Source organism: Elephantulus edwardii, unplaced genomic scaffold (assembly GCF_000299155.1).
Source record: "Elephantulus edwardii isolate Elephantulus edwardi_28Jun2011 unplaced genomic scaffold, EleEdw1.0 scaffold00303, whole genome shotgun sequence".
NCBI classification, from domain to species: domain Eukaryota; kingdom Metazoa; phylum Chordata; class Mammalia; order Macroscelidea; family Macroscelididae; genus Elephantulus; species Elephantulus edwardii.
Window position 1 is genome coordinate 33,916 of NW_006400053.1, and position 8,222 is coordinate 42,137.

Consider the following 8,222-nt stretch of genomic DNA (forward strand, 5'->3'; position numbering starts at 1 on the left):
GCACAGTAACTGGGACAATTGGGGGTAGATGTGTCTGAGACAGTGAGCCTAGATCTAGACAGAGCTTTGTACATTGGGTAGCTATGAATTGCAGGTGGCTCAATGGCACATAACAACAACTTAGACTGCAAAAAGAGCAAACAAAGCTCTCTTGGAAGAAGGGTAACCAGGGTCCTTCTTAAACGTAAGAATGATAAAACTTTGTTTTGTGTACTTTGGCCATGTTGTCAGGAGAGGCCAATCCTTGGAAAAAGATACACTGGGAAAGACAGAGAGTAAGCATAAGAGAGGAAGTGCCTCAAGGAGAGGCACTGGTGCAATGACTCCAACAACAGATGTGAGCATGGTGGAGACTGTGAGGATAGTACAAGATAAGACAATGCTCCCGTCTGTTGTACACAATGGTTTCACCTGCAATTGATCACGGGGATGGTGCAAGTCTAGGAACAGCTTTGTTCTGTAGCATTCAGAATTACTGTGAGTTAGGTGACTGACTCAATGACAGCCAATAACAACAACAGCAGAATTTAGTATTTTAAGAAGATATTTTGCAGAAACATTATCCAAGATCTACAAGGGAATGATATGTGGTCACTTCTCCTTAACTTGGTGATATTTCTTCTTATCTTTCCGCATGCTTTGTTTTTTAAGAAAATTAATATGGGAATTCAGAACTGCCGAAAAATGTGTTCTACACTGAGGAAGTCTAATGTGTCAAAAATATCCATTAATAAAACAAAATAGGAAGTGATTATTATCTGAGCTTGACTTCTGTTGCCTACACATTGTTGTATAAACTATTAATTACTTGACAGGTAAGGCACAGGTAGGATAAACGCAGTGGAAGTAGGAGGTAACAAAGTATCCCTATCAATTAAAAATCAAGCAAATAAGAACCATAGCATTTTAGAGTAGAAAGGTCTGCTCCAACATGGCCAATTTGTAGAGGAGAAAATGAAGAAGTAAAGGGACCTGCAGAAGTCACAGAGCTTTGCTGAGTGGGGCAAGGCATGGTGGCTTCTTCCATTCTGACACACTCATAGCTGGTGACATTAATCAGAGAGAACAGAAATGGAAATTTAAGCTCACTTCCCAGGCAGATCTTATAATGCAATGAAAAAGTAAAGAGGCTTTTTTCCTTCACTCTCTGCCAGGCACTAACCTTTATTATTGATATGTCTGAAAAATAATTACATGAAAAAAAAATAATTACATGAAGACTACAGTGAAACAGATGGAAGCACTATAATGGTGCTCTGTGTTGTTATTTGCTGTCAAATCAGGTTCTTCTCATTGTTGTTATGGTGCATCGAGCTGCCGGTGACTCAAAGCAACACTACATACATTAGCCCTGAACCCTGCCCTGTCCTGAGCTAATATCATCTCCTACATACCTAATCCCATTGCTCCAAGTCACTGAGTCAATCCATCTTATCCTGGGTCTTCCTCTCCTGCACGTTCTTTACACTCTTCCAAGCATGATGTCCCTCTCTAAAGACTGGTTCCTCCTGGCCATGTGCCCAAGTATGTGAGATGGAGCCTCAAAATCCTCGCCTCCAGGGAGCAAACTTGTTTCACCTTCTCCAGGACAGACCTGTTTGTTCTCCTGGCAGTCCACGGTATGTTCAAAACTCTTCTCCAGCACCACAACTCAAAGGCATCAATTTTTCTTATGTATCCCTAGTCATTGGCCAGCTATAGGGCATTAAATAGACATAATAGATCACCCTGTAAAGGCTGTACATACTCATTTGAACAGTCAACTTCTATTTATTGTCCAGCTCTCTGATGCATAGCAAGTAATTGCAAAGACCATGGCATGGATCAGGTGGACCTTAACCTCCAGACTGCCATCATTGCTCTTCAGTACTCTAGAGAGGTCCCTGACAGGAGACTTTCCCAGTGCAAATCGTCAATTGATTTCTTCACTGCTGGTGCCATGAGTGTTGATTGTTGAATCAAGTAAGATGAAGTTATTAACAATCTCAGTCTCTTCTCCATCCGTCATGAAGATCATGACACTTCCAGTAGGACTAGTGGTGAGAATCTTTGTTTTCTTGATATTGAGTTTCAGTCCATATTGAAGACTACAGTCCTTGATCTTCTACAGCAAACACTTCATGTCTTCTTCAGTTTCAGCAAGCAAGGTGGTATCATCTGCATAACACAGGTAGCTGATGAATCTTCCTCGAATCCTGATGCCCGAATGATCTATTTTGCATCTAGATTGTCAGAAAGTATAGACTCGGTGACAGAAATTAGGCTGGAGACAGAATGACAGGATACTATAAAATCAATGACCTATTCATGCTGAAAACCTTTTATAAGAAACATAAATGACTATTATACACATGGATTTCACCTGATAGTCGACACAGGAATTATATTGACTACATCTGTGGAAAAAAATTGTTGGAGAAGCTCAATATCAGCTGTGAAGCCTAGCCCAGGTGTTGATTATGGAACAGACCATCAACTACTCATATGCAAGCTCAAACAGAAGCTAAAGAAAATCAAATCCACAATAAGCAAAGTTTGACCTTGAGTCTATCTAACCAGAATTGAAGACAATCTTGGGAACAGATTCTTCTCATAGCAACCTCACATGTAACAGAACAAATTGCTACCAGGTTGCGCACCATCTGCACCACTTCAGAGTGCTTTCATCCATTGGAATGATTGTGGTGTCACTCCAGAGCACTGAGAAGCCCTTTCTTTTTGGTAGACTTTCTATTTTACCAGTATGATGTCATGTCTGGTGAAGAAATTGTCCTCCTGATTTTATGTCCAAAGTAAGCAAGATGAAATCTCACAACCCTCACTTTTAAGGAACAGTCTTATATATTTATTCTGAGGTTGATTTTTACCATTTTTCTTGTTGATCATGCTGTTGTTACATGCTATTGAGTAAGAAATGATTCATAGTTGACCCTCTAGCAAGTTTTCAGAGGCAGTAAATCGTACCAAAGAATATTGCCCATTTTTCTTTCACAGAGAAGCTGATGGATTTGAACTGTGTGTGCCTTTGGGTTGGCAGTGAAACTCCTTGCCACTAAGCCACTCACTAACCCGGTTTGAGGGCATTCTTTGCTAATCTATGGAGTGTCCAGCATATCCACTATTAGACTGGAACAGGATTGTGTCAGTTTGTGAAGGCAATATACAGAGCAATGGTCCAAGACAGAAGCACTCTGGTCTCCACCTTGAGACTGTAGTCTCTGGTGTATTTGCAAATCCTGTCCAAGACCTGGTTCCCCAGTGATGTTTCATATTGATGTTTTGTCAAACATGGTACCAATGTTTTACTGAAAGTAGTCATAAGATTATATCATCCATAAACTTCTACATTTCTTCTAAAGTATCTTTGGGGAAAGTCAACATTTCTAGCTTTGTGAACTAGTTTCTTCTCAAGTTGACTGTAAACAGTTCTCAAGAGGATAGGAACTCATGTGGTTAGTGGCTGTGCTGGAACATCCCTAAAGTCTCCCCTGCTCCAGGATGTCCCTTACAGAGACCTCTTCCAGCAGCCTCCTCCCCAGATAAAGCTTCCTATAGGAGGCCTTAGACACAGACAGCTCTGAAAGTATTCCTTCCTCTAAAGGCACATGGAGGTTGGAGTTGAGTATCTGTACTAACTCATATAAGAAAAATGAAAGGCACTCTGTTAAGATTTTTTTTTAGAACAGCTGGAAAATTCTTAAATTATTTAACACATTCTTTAAAATTTTTGAGATATAAAGTGTAACCATCTCTACTGCACTGTTGTATTTTTTTAAATTATTGCATAAAATAATGTAGCCAGCAGGAAACTCTGGTGGTATAGGTGTAGTTTGGAGAGCTGTACTGCTAACCAAAGGCAATGCCTCTCTGGTGCTTTGAATCCACCAGTCATTTAATGGGAAAAAGACAGACAATCTCTTCCTGAGTGATTAAAGCCAGGGAAACTCAATGGAGAGTCAGTTATAAGGTGTTTCTATAGCAATGAGTTTAAATATAGTCAATATGCCAACCAAGATTGTTGTTGTTGAAGTTCAGCAACTTTTAGTAGAAACTGACTCATAGCTGATCTTCCTCCAGTGGGTTTTCAGAGCCTATTAATTGCACATCTTTCTCCTTCGGAGAAGCTGGTGGATTTGAATCACTTGCCTTTGGGTTGGCAGTACAACTCCTTACTGACTAGGCCAAAAGAGCTAATCATGGTTTAGAGCATTGTAAAAAAGAGTATGGCGTCATCCTAGAAAGTTTCCTATGCTTTCCCTAGTCACCCACCTTAGTGTTTGCCAAGGACCATTGTGGTTTGATTTCTACTGTATAGATCAATCTGTTCTTGAATTTCTCATAAATAAACTAATACAATGTGTCCTATTTTCTGTCTGATTTTCTACGTTCATAATTTTGCTTTTGAGATTTATACATGTGTTGAATGCTTTATGTTGTTCCTCATTATATTTAATGTTATAGACTAATTACATTGAGAAAGTCTGCTGTCAGGGACTGCTAGGGGCAAGGATTCTGAAGCTGCATCTGATATAATTTGGACAAATTGCAAGGAGGGACCAATCCTTGGAGAAGGAGAGGAAGACCCTCGATGAGATGGATTGATTCAGTGACTGGGGTAATGGGAGTAGGTGTGTCAGAGATAAGATTGGTACAGGATAGAGAAGGATTTAGAGCTGTTGTACAAAGGCTCACTATGAGTCACAGGTGACTCAACGGTACATAACAAAAACAACATGTCATAATTTATCCATTTTCCTTTTGATGTACATTTTGGTTGCTTTAAGGCTGAGTTTCCCCACCTCCTCTATTATGAGTAGAGTATTTATAGCTAGAACCCTTCCCATATAAGTGTTGTTTATATATACCAAACGGTGGAATTGCTGGATCATGTTTAAAACATATATAAATCTAGAATTTATTCAGTACATTCTTAATCAATGAACCTAAGTAAATATTTGTGAAATGAATAATTATTTTTAATTTTTTGTTCCATTAATTTGGTCTTAAGTTACATTTGTAGGGTATGGGTACACATACTTCTCAGATGTATCTTTAAGGATAAACTTAATTATTCTAATAGTCTTTCAATGCTTCTGAGCTGTTTAATAAGCAGCTTGGAATCTGGAAGACTCATCAGAAAACTAGGATGATCCCTTTCATTGAGTTTGCTATTTTCTTTAATATTTTATACAGATATATAAAATTTATTTATTAGTTTTAAAACATGAAATTAAAATAGGAATCTGTAAGTTCATGATCCAATAACAGAATGACTACTTTTCCAGATCATTGTATATCTGGAAAGAGATGAGGAGGAGATGAGGGTTTTCTCCTCTTAATGTTAACTATGGTTCTGAGTTTCGGGTTTTTCATTTGCCCTTTTACTTATTAAATGAAAAGAAAAAGTTTTATCATATATTTACTTTATTTGCCTTAAAACTGTTATGCTGTATTTTTAGTTCTGCTTATTTTTTAGCTTTATAAAAGGGTGTTTTGTCATGTAGGACCTTTTAGATCTTGCTTTTTCCACTCAGCATTATTTTTCAAAGTTTTGCTCATATTCTGTGTGTAGCCTACTCATGGTCTACTCATTTTTGCTGGTGTTTATAACATTCTATTCTGGAAATAGACCACTTATCAGTGGGCGTTTGTGATAGCCCTTCATATTTTTACTTGGTCTTTATTACAGTTTGGGGGACTTTGGTACTTTTTAGAGAGATCATTTCAGATACATGCTCTTTCAGAAATAAAAACTAATTTCAATAACAAAAGAAGGAACATCAATATCTTGGGAAAATTACAAAAAAAGTGTGATTTATTGTTAAAAATGCTTATAAAGTTATAAATTTTTTTTCTACTTGATTTTTTAAAATACAAGCTTTATATAAGGTATTTTCCTTGGCTATGTAGAGTATAACTGATGGGGAAAAAAACCCATAAAACCACCCATCACCTTATTTGTTTACATAGTCAAATCATAACATAAAAGCAGCTTGTTTTAATTTCCCCCCAAAATATCAAGCTATATAAAAGCATGCATATAGATACATTGCCCAAAATATCTCATTCTCATCAGTTTCCCACTTCTTCAAGACAACACATTTTATTCAAGAAAATTCAAATAAATAACCATTCTGCCTGAAAGAACTTTGTATTTTTCATTACATTTCTTATGTTCTTAATTAAATAAGTACTAACATATATTAGACAGGAATTAAATATTTTCTATTATCTTTAGCCTTTTAAAAATGATCTGTCTTATAAGTATGTATTAAAATTCTGGACATTAAAGAAAATATTGATATGCGTTACTTCTAACTCCAAAGTGAATTCATGTGCATCAAGATCAACTACAAGATGAAAGTATGAAGAAATATTTACAATTTGGTTACATTTTCATTATTCATTCTATAATTATATCTCTATAGTTGTAATGTAGACGTATAATTTTTTACAGATATATGCTAAATTTCTTTTTAATAAATTTCTCTCATTATTTCATTTTCTAGTCCAGAAACAGAGAAAGTGGAAATATTTAAAAGTTGAATTTCAAATTAAAAAAACCCTCCAATAAAAACATTCTAAAAGGTTTCTTTTCTTTCTAGACAATTGACTTCACTGAATTAAACTAAGCATTTCGAAAATGATCTAGAGAATAAATTGGGGGGGGGAAGGCTAACTTTTTAAATGATAGCTTTTGTTTTGTTTTCAGTTCTTAGAAATGGAAAAAATGTATCATGTATTATAGGATAATGCAATTTAGAGTTTTTACAATTAGGAAGTAATAGAAAACTGCCTTTTCTTTAGAACAAATTCTCTAACCAGTCTGCTAATGACACAAAACAGTTTTAGGGGATCTGGTGGTAGACTGGATAAGGAGTATGTGCTACCAACCCAAAGCGAGTGGCATGAATCCACCAGCTGCTTCGCTGGAGAGAGATGGTTAACCTGGTCCCTTGCGATTTATAGACTCCGAAAGAAAACCCCCTGGAGGATCAGGTATGAATGGCTTCTGACTGGAAAGCAGAGTGTTTGAGTTGTTCGGTGTTTTGCTTTGCTTTGGATATTTACAACTCTTTCATGAGTCATCTTTTTATATATTATTTCTATCAATTAGCCTGAGCCACAAGCGGGCCACGCTAAAGGCGACACGTGGTCGAATCACCGCGTATTAAACCCCTTCCAGGCAGGGCTGCGCGGTTCTCGGATTTAGTCTCCACAGCTTTATTCAAAACAAGACGGGCGTTGAACCGCAGGCTCCTCTCAGAAAACCTCCGCAGCACATTCAAGAAAACCATGGAGGCGACTTCGTCTTGGTGGTGGTCCCCAGTTACTTGTGCTGCCCAGGACAGCCTGGACAGGTGAGGCCACAGGCCATGCGGGGGGTAGTGTGGGGTTCCCGAGTGGAGCTAGGAAGTCTGTCTCTGCCAGAGGACCCCACTCCGGGGCTCGCGGACACGCCCCCAGCTCGGCCAGAGAACCCCGCGCCGAGATGCCCCTGGCGCTCCAAACAGCCGCCCTAGTGGTGGAGCCCAAATCGTGCGAGGCCGCGGGGAGCACTGGACAGTGAGTCCGGCCCTGCGCCCTCAGCCGTGGGTCTCCCAACACGCTCGCAGCCTGGCCCTGCATTCCGCCCCAGAGCGGGGAGGTGACACCGCGCAGCCAGTCCTCCCCGGGCCCGCCCGCCCCCTGGCGGCCGCCGCAGCCAGCCTGGCGGCCGCTGCAGCCAGCCTGGGCACGCATGGACGCCTGTCTGGGCCCCCGTTCTCGGGCCCTGGTCCCCGCGCGCCCCCGCACCAGCCACCCGGGGTGCGCCCTTCCGCTCAGCCCGCACAGACTTGCGACTCCCGCATATCAGGCTTCGACGCCAAGGCTGCGCCCAGCCTTGCGTGGAAGTGCTCGTCGTAGTGTCGCGGGGTCCCCCTTTTGCCCCTTCCCTCCTTGTTCGAGCATTTCAGCCGCTTCGAAAAAAACGCCGCATGCACGCACTTATTTATTTTGCAACAGCTGCAAGAAACAATGCAGCTTTTCAAGAACAGGGAAACGCGCTTTCCATCCCCGCCACTGTTGTTTTCAATGAACACCTCCCGGCCCCGCGCTCCCCGCCCACCGGCTCCCCTTCCCGCGGCGGCTCTGTGCCCGTTCCCCCTCAGCCTGGCGAGGACAGGCACCGGGGGCATTGTTTTTGGAATCCTGCGGAAGGGAGAGGGCGCGGGCGGGTG